Below are 11,679 nucleotides of genomic sequence, written 5' to 3' on the forward strand. Positions count from 1 at the left end.
GATGGAGGGCACAAGGAGAAGGGGACGACAGAGGACGAGATGGTTGGACAGTGTTCTCAAAGCTACCAGCATGAGTTTGACCAAACTGCGGGAGGCAGTGGAAGACAGGAGTGCCTGGCGTGCTCTGGTCCATGGGGTCACGAAGAGTCGGACACGACTAAACGACTAAACAACAACAACAAAGTCAAAAACGGACAGGGGTGGAGGCCAAGAGGTTTCTCTCCAGATGTTATTGAACTTTAATTTCTAGAAGGAAAACTCTGATCCGAAACCTCAGCTGCCTTGCGGGACATCTTCAGAAGAAGAAACAGGTGAACCCTACACAAATCCAGAGTGGAATCCCTAAGACGGTTGGATGGTGTCTTGCACGCCTCCCTCCGTCAACTCCTGCAGCCAAGCTGCTGCCAAACATATTCCTTTCCTTTCCTTTGGACCACATCAACAAGGCTGAGAGTCTGTTGTCTGGGCAGCTCAGGACCTCCACACACACTGCCCAAGCCTGCACCCCACACTACACTTGGGGGTAGCTAACAGAGGGATCTGAGTTCACCCCCACACTCCATGTCTCTTATAAAGGTACCCCTGCCCGTACGGGCCAGTCTTGACAGACTCTAGGGTTGTGCGCCCATCTCACTTAAGAGGCCGGGGGCCAGCGCTGTCCGGAGACACTTCCGGGTCACGTGGCCAGCGTGACATCGCTGCTCTGGCGAGCCAGAGCCGCACACGGAACGCCATTTACCTTCCCGCTAGTAAGCGGTCCCTATTTATCTACTTGCACCCGGAGGTGCTTTCGAACTGCTAGGTTGGCAGGCGCTGGGACCGAACAACGGGAGCGCACCCCGCCGCGGGGATTCGAACCGCCGACCTTTCGATCAGCAAGCCCTAGGCGCTGAGGCTTTTACCCACAGCGCCACCCGCGTCCCATGTCTCTTATAAATAATAATAAATTTTTATTTATACCCCACCCTTCCCGGTTCAGAAACCTGGGCTCAGGGCGGCTAGCAACAAATTTAAAACACTTAATTGATGCAACAAAAAACAGCATAAAATACAGTATAAAATGTGAATAACAATAAATTCAGAATTCAAAAATCAATTTAGGGGGGAAGTCCATCCAATAAACATTAGATGATCACCAGGGCTAGCTGGCTAAAATAGTCCTACTTGGGCCAGCGAGGAGACCAGGGGAGAATTAGCTGTGGGATCCCACAGCAGGTAATCTTCATAAAAAGGGGAGGGGGAGGGAAGGAAGGGGAATAAAAGATCAGGCTAAGTTTAAATTGAAAGCCAGGTGGAATAGCTCTGTCTTACAGGCCCTGCGGAAGGAAGTTAAATCCTGCAGGGCCCTGGTCTCATGGGACAGAGCATTCCACCAGGTCGGAGCCATCACTGAGAAGGCCCTGGCCCTGGTGGAGGATACTCCAACTTCCTTAGGGCCCGGGACCTCTAAACTATGATTATTCATGGACCTTAAGGTCCTCTGCGGGGCATACCAGGAGAAGCGGTCCCGTAAATACAAGGGCCCTAAGCCAACAGCGGATGCCAAAAAGATCAGTGTTTAAAAGCTGTAGTTTGGCACAGGCGTTCACAAGCTTTGAAGTTACTCAGGACTCAAAACTTTGCATTCCCATACCTAGAAACAATGGTCCCAGAAAAATGACATCTGACCTATTTTGTGTATATCAAACTTCTAACCCGTAGGTAACACCCCAGAGGGGGTCTAGGGGATCGGCTGATAGTATGAAATAATGGAATTATCCTGGCCTGTTGCTCCATCCAGAAATTCCCATTGTGGGGGCCCAGACAGCTATAAAGGACCCTGCCTTTAGACCCCAAATTTGGCTCATTTCTTCCGTTTGTATAAGGCGGAACTTTCTATCATTCTGGCAAACATATGCGTTTGCCCATAGGATGCCTCCAAACTTGCATTTGCTTCAAGGATGGGGAGGAAGTGCAGATATCTGTCGGATCAGCTGGTGGGGGGGGTGCTTGCTTAACCTGTCTTTAGAACACAGCACCACCCACATCAGTAGGAGGCATAGAACTAATTTGAGACACGTCTCCCTAAAAAAATAAAACTAGATTTGAGGCAACACCAGTATTGGGAGCCGTTTAAAGATTTCCATTATATATGCAACACACATACATGCATGCAGTGGAGATTTAAAATCAAGGTTTTTTGTCTCTGAGATGGGCTGCCTTGCCAGGCCGACAAACCCCCTCTGCTCCTCACATCCCTCTACAGTACCTGCAGACCACTGGAACCACAATTGGTCTCCTCTGCTCAATCCACCAGGGCCTGTCTCTGTATTAACTCTCTGAGGGTTTGAGAACCATTGGTTACCCTCACTTGCTTTAGCTGGCTGGTCAAAGCCTTTCCTGGGGTGTGGCTGTTTCCATCGCCAAAGCTTTCAGGGGATCATTTTCAAGCTTCCGGCACCATTTTTGAGTGACTTGACAAAAGTCAGATTTTTGCTGAAATTGTGACCCCGGGGCTTAAGGATTTTTTCAAAAAAATATTTTCTGCCGGTTAAGTTTTTGAGGGCTGATTTCTTGTCCTGTGATAAAAAGCCTTCTGTTTCGAATGCCAAACCTTTCAGTGGAGCATTTTCAAGCTTTTGGCACCATTTTTGAGTGAATTTCCAAAAGTCAGATTTTTGCTGAAATTGTGACCCCGGGTTAGGGATTTTTTCAAAAAAATATTTTCTGGCGGTTAAGTTTTTGAGGGCTGATTTCTTGTCCTGTGATAAAAAGCCTTCTGTTTCGAATGCCAAAGCTTTCAGGGGAGCATTTTCAAGCTTTTGGCACCATTTTTGAGTGAACTCCCAAAAGTTAGATTTTTGCTGAAATTGTGACCCTGGGGCTTAGGGATTATTTCAAAAAATATATTTTCTGCCGGTTAAGTTTTTGAGGGCTGATTTCTTGCCCTGTGATAAAAAGCCTTCTGTTTCCATCGCCAAAGCTTTCAGGGGATCATTTTCAAGCTTCCGGCACCATTTTTGAGTGACTTGACAAAAGTCAGATTTTTGCTGAAATTGTGACCCCGGGGCTTAGGGATTTTTTCAAAAAAATATTTTCTGCCGGTTAAGTTTTTGAGGGCTGATTTCTTGTCCTGTGATAAAAAGCCTTATGTTTCAAGTGCCAAACCTTTCAGGGGAGCATTTTCAAGCTTTTGGCACCATTTTTGAGTGAATTGACAAAAGTCAGATTTTTGCTGAAATTGTGACCCCGGGGCTTAAGGATTTTTTCAAAAAAGTATTTTCTTTTTTTTTTTAAAATAGTTTTTTATTGTATTTTTTCAAACATAGACAGAAGAAAGAAGAAAAAAGAAAAAAAAGACAAAAAGAAGACAAAAAGAATCATAACCCTTCAACAAAAAAGTATTTTCTGCCGGTTAAGTTTTTTGGGCTGATTTCTTGTCCTGTGATAAAAAGCCTTCTGTTTCCATCGCCAAAGCTTTCAGGGGATCATTTTCAAGCTTTTGGCACCATTTTTGAGTGAACTCCCAAAAGTCAGATTTTTGCTGAAATTGTGACCCCGGGGCTTAGGGATTTTTTCAAAAAAATATTTTCTGCCGGTTAAGTTTTTGAGGGCTGATTTCTTGTCCTGTGATAAAAGGCCTTCTGTTTCCATTGCCAAAGCTTTCAGGGGATCATTTTCAAGCTTTTGGCACCATTTTTGAGTGAATTGCCAAAAGTCACATTTTTTTCTGAAATTGTGACCCCGGGGCCTAGGGATTTTTTCAAAACAATATTTTCTGCCGCTTAAGTTTTTGAGGGCTGATTTCTTGTCCTGTGATAAAAAGTCTTCTGTTTCGAGTGCCAAACCTTTCAGGGGAGCATTTTCAAGCTTTTGGCACCATTTTTGAGTGAACTCCCAAAAGTCAGATTTTTGCTGAAATTGTGACCCCGGGGCTTAGGGATTTTTTGAAAAAAATATTTTCCACAGGTTAAGTTTTCGACGGCTGATTTCATGTCCTGTGATAAAAGGCCTTCTGTTTCCATTGCCAAAGCTTTCAGGGGATTATTTTCAATCTTTTGGCACCATTTTTGAGTGAATTGCCAAAAGTCAGATTTTTGCTGAAATTGTGACCCCGGGGCTTAGGGATTTTTTCAAAAAAATATTTTCTGCCGCTTAAGTTTTTGAGGGCTGATTTCTTGTCCTGTGATAAAAAGCCTTATGTTTCGAGTGCCAAACCTTTCAGGGGAGCATTTTCAAGCTTTTGTCACCATTTTTGAGTGAATTGACAAAAGTCAGATTTTTGCTGAAATTGTGACCCCGGGGCTTAGGGATTTTTTCAAAAAAATATTTTCTGCCGGTTAAGTTTTTGAGGGCTGATTTCTTGTCCTGTGATAAAAAGCCTTCTGTTTCGAATGCCAAACCTTTCAGTGGAGCATTTTCAAGCTTTTGGCACCATTTTTGAGTGAACTCCCAAAAGTCAGATTTTTGCTGAAATTGTGACCCTGGGGCTTAGGGATTATATCAAAAAATATATTTTCTGCCGGTTAAGTTTTTGAGGGCTGATTTCTTGTCCTGTGATAAAAAGCCTTCTGTTTCGAATGCCAAACCTTTCAGGGGAGCATTTTCAAGCTTTTGGCACCATTTTTGAGTGAATTGACAAAAGTCAGATTTTTGCTGAAATTGTGACCCCGGGGCTTAAGGATTTTTTCAAAAAAGTATTTTCTGCCGGTTAAGTTTTTGAGGGCTGATTTCTTGTCCTGTGATAAAAAGCCTTCTGTTTCGAATGCCAAACCTTTCAGTGGAGCATTTTCAAGCTTTTGGCACCATTTTTGAGTGAACTCCCAAAAGTCAGATTTTTGCTGAAATTGTGACCCTGGGGCTTAGGGATTATATCAAAAAATATATTTTCTGCCGGTTAAGTTTTTGAGGGCTGATTTCTTGTCCTGTGATAAAAAGCCTTCTGTTTCGAATGCCAAACCTTTCAGGGGAGCATTTTCAAGCTTTTGGCACCATTTTTGAGTGAATTGACAAAAGTCAGATTTTTGCTGAAATTGTGACCCCGGGGCTTAAGGATTTTTTCAAAAAAGTATTTTCTGCCGGTTAAGTTTTTGAGGGCTGATTTCTTGCCCTGTGATAAAAAGCCTTCTGTTTCCATCGCCAAAGCTTTCAGGGGATCATTTTCAAGCTTCCGGCACCATTTTTGAGTGAATTTCCAAAAGTTACATTTTTTCTGAAATTGTGACCCCGGGGCTTAGGGATTTTTTCAAAAAAATATTTTCTGCCGGTTAAATTTTTGAGGGCTGATTTCTTGTCCGGTGATAAAAAGCCTTCTGTTTCGAGTGCCAAACCTTTCAGGGGAGCATTTTCAAGCTTTTGGCACCATTTTTGAGTGAACTCCCAAAAGTCAGATTTTTGCTGAAATTGTGACCCCGGGGCTTAGGGATTTTTTCAAAAAAATATTTTCTGCCGGTTAAGTTTTGTACGGCTGATTTCTTGTCCTGTGATAAAAGGCCTTCTGTTTCCATCGCCAAAACTTTCAGGGGATCATTTTCAAGCTTTTGGCACCATTTTTGAGTGAATTGCCAAAAGTCACATTTTTTTCTGAAATTGTGACCCCGGGGCCTAGGGATTTTTTCAAAACAATATTTTCTGCCGCTTAAGTTTTTGAGGGCTGATTTCTTGTCCTGTGATAAAAAGTCTTCTGTTTCGAGTGCCAAACCTTTCAGGGGAGCATTTTCAAGCTTTTGGCACCATTTTTGAGTGAACTCCCAAAAGTCAGATTTTTGCTGAAATTGTGACCCCGGGGCTTAGGGATTTTTTGAAAAAAATATTATCCACAGGTTAAGTTTTCGACGGCTGATTTCATGTCCTGTGATAAAAGGCCTTCTGTTTCCATTGCCAAAGCTTTCAGGGGATTATTTTCAATCTTTTGGCACCATTTTTGAGTGAATTGCCAAAAGTCAGATTTTTGCTGAAATTGTGACCCCGGGGCTTAGGGATTTTTTCAAAAAAATATTTTCTGCCGCTTAAGTTTTTGAGGGCTGATGTCTTGTCCTGTGATAAAAAGCCTTATGTTTCGAGTGCCAAACCTTTCAGGGGAGCATTTTCAAGCTTTTGTCACCATTTTTGAGTGAACTCCCAAAAGTCAGATTTTTGCTGAAATTGTGACCCCGGGGCTTACGGATTTTTTTAAAAAAAAAATATTCTGCCGGTTAGCTTTTTTAAGGGCTCATTTCTTGTCCTGTGATAAAAAGCCTTCTGTTTCCATCGCCAAAGCTTTCAGGGGAGCACTTGCAACCGGTTGGCACCATTTTTGAGTGAACTGCCAAAAGTCAGATTTTTGCTGAAATTGTGACCTGGGGGCTTAGGGATTTTTTCAAAAAAATATTTTCCACAGGTTAAGTTTTCGACGGCTGATTTCATGTCCTGTGATAAAAGGCCTTCTGTTTCCATTGCCAAAGCTTTCAGGGGATCATTTTCAAGCTTTTGGCACCATTTTTGAGTGAATTGCCAAAAGTTACATTTTTTCTGAAATTGTGACCCCGGGGCTTAGGGATTTTTTCAAAAAAATATTTTCTGCCGGTTAAATTTTTGAGGGCTGATTTCTTGTCCGGTGATAAAAAGCCTTCTGTTTCGAGTGCCAAACCTTTCAGGGGAGCATTTTCAAGCTTTTGGCACCATTTTTGAGTGAACTCCCAAAAGTCAGATTTTTGCTGAAATTGTGACCCCGGGGCTTAGGGATTTTTTGAAAAACATATTTTCCACAGGTTAAGTTTTCGACGGCTGATTTCATGTCCTGTGATAAAAGGCCTTCTGTTTCCATCGCCAAAGCTTTCAGGGGATTATTTTCAATCTTTTGGCACCATTTTTGAGTGAATTGCCAAAAGTCAGATTTTTGCTGAAATTGTGACCCTGGGGCTTAGGGATTTTTTCAAAAAAATATTTTCCGCCGGTTAAGTTTTTGAGGGCTGATTTCTTGCCCTGTGATAAAAAGCCTTCTGTTTCCATCGCCAAAGCTTTCAGGGGATCATTTTCAAGCTTCCGGCACCATTTTTGAGTGAATTGCCAAAAGTCACATTTTTTCTGAAATTGTGACCCCGGGGCCTAGGGATTTTTTCAAAACAATATTTTCTGCCGCTTAAGTTTTTGAGGGCTGATTTCTTGTCCTGTGATAAAAAGACTTCTGTTTCGAGTGCCAAACCTTTCAGGGGAGCATTTTCAAGCTTTTGTCACCATTTTTGAGTGAACTCCCAAAAGTCAGATTTTTGCTGAAATTGTGACCCCGGGGCTTACGGATTTTTTCAAAAAAAAAAAATATTCTGCCGGTTAGGTTTTTGAGGGCTCATTTCTTGTCCTGTGATAAAAAGCCTTCTGTTTCCATCGCCAAAGCTTTCAGGGGAGCACTTGCAACCGGTTGGCACCATTTTTGAGTGAATTGACAAAAGTCAGATTTTTGTTGAAATTGTGACCCCGGGGCTTAAGGATTTTTTCAAAAAAGTATTTTCTGCCGGTTAAGTTTTTTGGGCTGATTTCTTGTCCTGTGATAAAAAGCCTTCTGTTTCCATCGCCAAAGCTTTCAGGGGAGCATTTGCAACCGGTAGGCACCATTTTTCACCATTTTAGGTGAAATGCAAACAGGGGACACAGAAAGGGCTGAACTCCTCAATGCCTTCTTTGCCTCAGTCTTCTCCGATAAAGAAAACAATGCCCGACCTGAAGAATTTGGAGCAAATGATTCAGCAGAGGAAACACAGCCCAGAATAACTAAGGAGATAGTACAAGAATACTTGGCTAGTCTAGATGTATTCAAGTCTCCAGGGCCAGATGAACTGCATCCAAGAGTATTAAAAGAACTGGCAGATGTGATTTCAGAACCACTGGCAGTCATCTTTGAGAATTCCTGGAGAACAGGCGAAGTCCCGGCAGACTGGAGGAGGGCAAATGTTGTCCCTATTTTCAAAAAGGGGAAAAGAGAGGACCCAAATAATTACCGCCCAGTCAGTCTGACATCAATACCAGGGAAGATTCTGGAGCAGATCATTAAGCAAACAGTCTGTGAGCACCTAGAAAGGAGTGCTGTGATCACCAATAGTCAGCATGGATTTCTGAAAAATAAGTCATGTCAGACTAACCTGATCTCGTTTTTTGACAGAATTACAAGCCTGGTAGATGAAGGGAACGCAGTGGATGTAGTCTACCTTGATTTCAGCAAGGCATTTGACAAGGTGCCCCATGATATTCTTGTAAAGAAGCTGGTAAAATGCGGTCTTGACTATGCTACCACTCAGTGGATTTGTAACTGGCTGACTGACCGAACCCAAAGGGTGCTCATCAATGGTTCCTCTTCATCCTGGAGAAGAGTGACTAGTGGGGTGCCACAGGGTTCTGTCTTGGGCCCGGTCTTATTCAACATCTTTATCAACGACTTGGATGATGGACTCAAGGGCATCCTGATCAAATTTGCAGATGACACCAAACTGGGAGGGGTGGCTAACACCCCAGAGGACAGGATCACACTTCAAAACGACCTTGACAGATTAGAGAACTGGGCCAAAACAAACAAGATGAATTTTAACAGGGAGAAATGTAAAGTATTGCACTTGGGCAAAAAAAAATGAGAGGCACAAATACAAGATGGGTGACACCTGGCTTGAGAGCAGTACATGTGAAAAGGATCTAGGAGTCTTGGTTGACCACAAACTTGACATGAGCCAACAGTGTGACGCGGCAGCTAAAAAAGCCAATGCAATTCTGGGCCTCATCAATAGGAGTATAGCATCTAGATCAAGGGAAGTAATAGTGCCACTGTATTCTGCTCTGGTCAGACCTCACCTGGAGTACTGTGTCCAGTTCTGGGCACCACAGTTCAAGAAGGACACTGACAAACTGGAACGTGTCCAGAGGAGGGCAACCAAAATGGTCAAAGGCCTGGAAATGATGCCTTATGAGGAACGGCTAAGGGAGCTGGGCATGTTTAGCCTGGAGAAGAGGAGGTTAAGGGGTGATATGATAGCCATGTTCAAATATATAAAAGGATGTCACATAGAGGAGGGAGAAAGGCTGTTTTCTGCTGCTCCAGAGAAGCGGACACGGAGCAATGGATCCAAACTACAAGAAAGAAGATTCCACCTAAACATTAGGAAGAACTTCCTGACAGTAAGAGCTGTTCGACAGTGGAATTTGCTGCCAAGGAGTGTGGTGGAGTCTCCTTCTTTGGAGGTCTTTAAGCAGAGGCTTGACAACCATATGTCAGGAGTGCTCTGATGGTGTTTCCTGCTTGGCAGGGGGTTGGACTCGATGGCCCTTGTGGTCTCTTCCAACTCTATGATTCTATGATTCTATGATTCTATGATTTTTGAGTGACTTGAGAAAAGTCAGATTTTTGCTGAAATTGTGACCCCGGGGCTTAGGGATTTTTTCAAAAAAATATTTTTTGCCGGTTAAGTTTTTGAGGGCTGATTTCTTGTCCTGTGATAAAAAGCCTTCTGTTTCGAATGCCAAACCTTTCAGGGGAGCATTTTCAAGCTTCCGGCACCATTTTTGAGTGACTTGACAAAAGTCAGATTTTTGCTGAAATTGTGACCCGGGGCTTAGGGATTTTTTCAAAAAATTATTGTCTGCCGGTTAAGTTTTTGAGGGCTGATTTCTTGTCCTGTGATAAAAAGCCTTCTGTTTCGAGTACCAAACCTTTCAGGGGATCATTTTCAAGCTTCCGGCACCATTTTTGAGTGACTTGAGAAAAGTCAGATTTTTCCTGAAATTGTGACCCAGGGCTTAGGGATTTTTTCAAAAAAATATTTTCTGCCGGTTAAGTTTTTGAGGGCTGATTTCTTGTCCTGTGATAAAAAGCCTTCTGTTTCGAATGCCAAACCTTTCAGGGGAGCATTTTCAAGCTTTTGGCACCATTTTTGAGTGAATTTCCAAAAGTCAGATTTTTGCTGAAATTGTGACCCTGGGGCTTAGGGATTTTTTCAAAAAAATATTTTCTGCCGGTTAAGTTTTTGAGGGCTGATTTCTTGCCCTGTGATAAAAAGCCTTCTGTTTCCATCGCCAAAGCTTTCAGGGGATCATTTTCAAGCTTCCGGCACCATTTTTGAGTGAATTGCCAAAAGTCACATTTTTTCTGAAATTGTGACCCCGGGGCCTAGGGATTTTTTCAAAACAATATTTTCTGCCGCTTAAGTTTTTGAGGGCTGAATTCTTGTCCTGTGATAAAAAGACTTCTGTTTCGAGTGCCAAACCTTTCAGGGGAGCATTTTCAAGCTTTTGTCACCATTTTTGAGTGAACTCCCAAAAGTCAGATTTTTGCTGAAATTGTGACCCCGGGGCTTACGGATTTTTTCAAAAAAAATATATTCTGCCGGTTAGGTTTTTGAGGGCTCATTTCTTGTCCTGTGATAAAAAGCCTTCTGTTTCCATCGCCAAAGCTTTCAGGGGAGCACTTGCAACCGGTTGGCACCATTTTTGAGTGAATTGACAAAAGTCAGATTTTTGTTGAAATTGTGACCCCGGGGCTTAAGGATTTTTTCAAAAAAGTATTTTCTGCCGGTTAAGTTTTTTCGGCTGATTTCTTGTCCTGTGATAAAAAGCCTTCTGTTTCCATCGCCAAAGCTTTCAGGGGAGCATTTGCAACCGGTAGGCACCATTTTTGAGTGACTTGAGAAAAGTCAGATTTTTGCTGAAATTGTGACCCCGGGGCTTAGGGATTTTTTCAAAAAAATATTTTTTGCCGGTTAAGTTTTTGAGGGCTGATTTCTTGTCCTGTGATAAAAAGCCTTGTGTTTCCATCGCCAAAGCTTTCAGGGGATCATTTTCAAGCTTCCGGCACCATTTTTGAGTGACTTGACAAAAGTCAGATTTTTGCTGAAATTGTGACCCCGGGGCTTAGGGATTTTTTCAAAAAAATATTTTCTGCCGGTTAAGTTTTTGAGGGCTGATTTCTTGTCCTGTGATAAAAAGCCTTATGTTTCAAGTGCCAAACCTTTCAGGGGAGCATTTTCAAGCTTTTGGCACCATTTTTGAGTGAATTGACAAAAGTCAGATTTTTGCTGAAATTGTGATCCCGGGGCTTAAGGATTTTTTCAAAAAAGTATTTTCTTTTTTTTTTTTAAATAGTTTTTTATTGTATTTTTTCAAACATAGACAGAAGAAAGAAGAAAAAAGAAAAAAAAGACAAAAAGAAGACAAAAAGAATCATAACCCTTCAACAAAAAAGTATTTTCTGCCGGTTAAGTTTTTTGGGCTGATTTCTTGTCCTGTGATAAAAAGCCTTCTGTTTCCATCGCCAAAGCTTTCAGGGGATCATTTTCAAGCTTTTGGCACCATTTTTGAGTGAACTCCCAAAAGTCAGATTTTTGCTGAAATTGTGACCCCGGGGCTTAGGGATTTTTTCAAAAAAATATTTTCTGCCGGTTAAGTTTTCTACGGCTGATTTCTTGTCCTGTGATAAAAGGCCTTCTGTTTCCATTGCCAAAGCTTTCAGGGGATCATTTTCAAGCTTTTGGCACCATTTTTGAGTGAATTGCCAAAAGTCACATTTTTTTCTGAAATTGTGACCCCGGGGCCTAGGGATTTTTTCAAAACAATATTTTCTGCCGCTTAAGTTTTTGAGGGCTGATTTCTTGTCCTGTGATAAAAAGTCTTCTGTTTCGAGTGCCAAACCTTTCAGGGGAGCATTTTCAAGCTTTTGGCACCATTTTTGAGTGAACTCCCAAAAGT

This window comes from Podarcis muralis, chromosome 13 (genome assembly GCF_964188315.1).
Source record: "Podarcis muralis chromosome 13, rPodMur119.hap1.1, whole genome shotgun sequence".
Lineage (NCBI taxonomy): Eukaryota > Metazoa > Chordata > Lepidosauria > Squamata > Lacertidae > Podarcis > Podarcis muralis.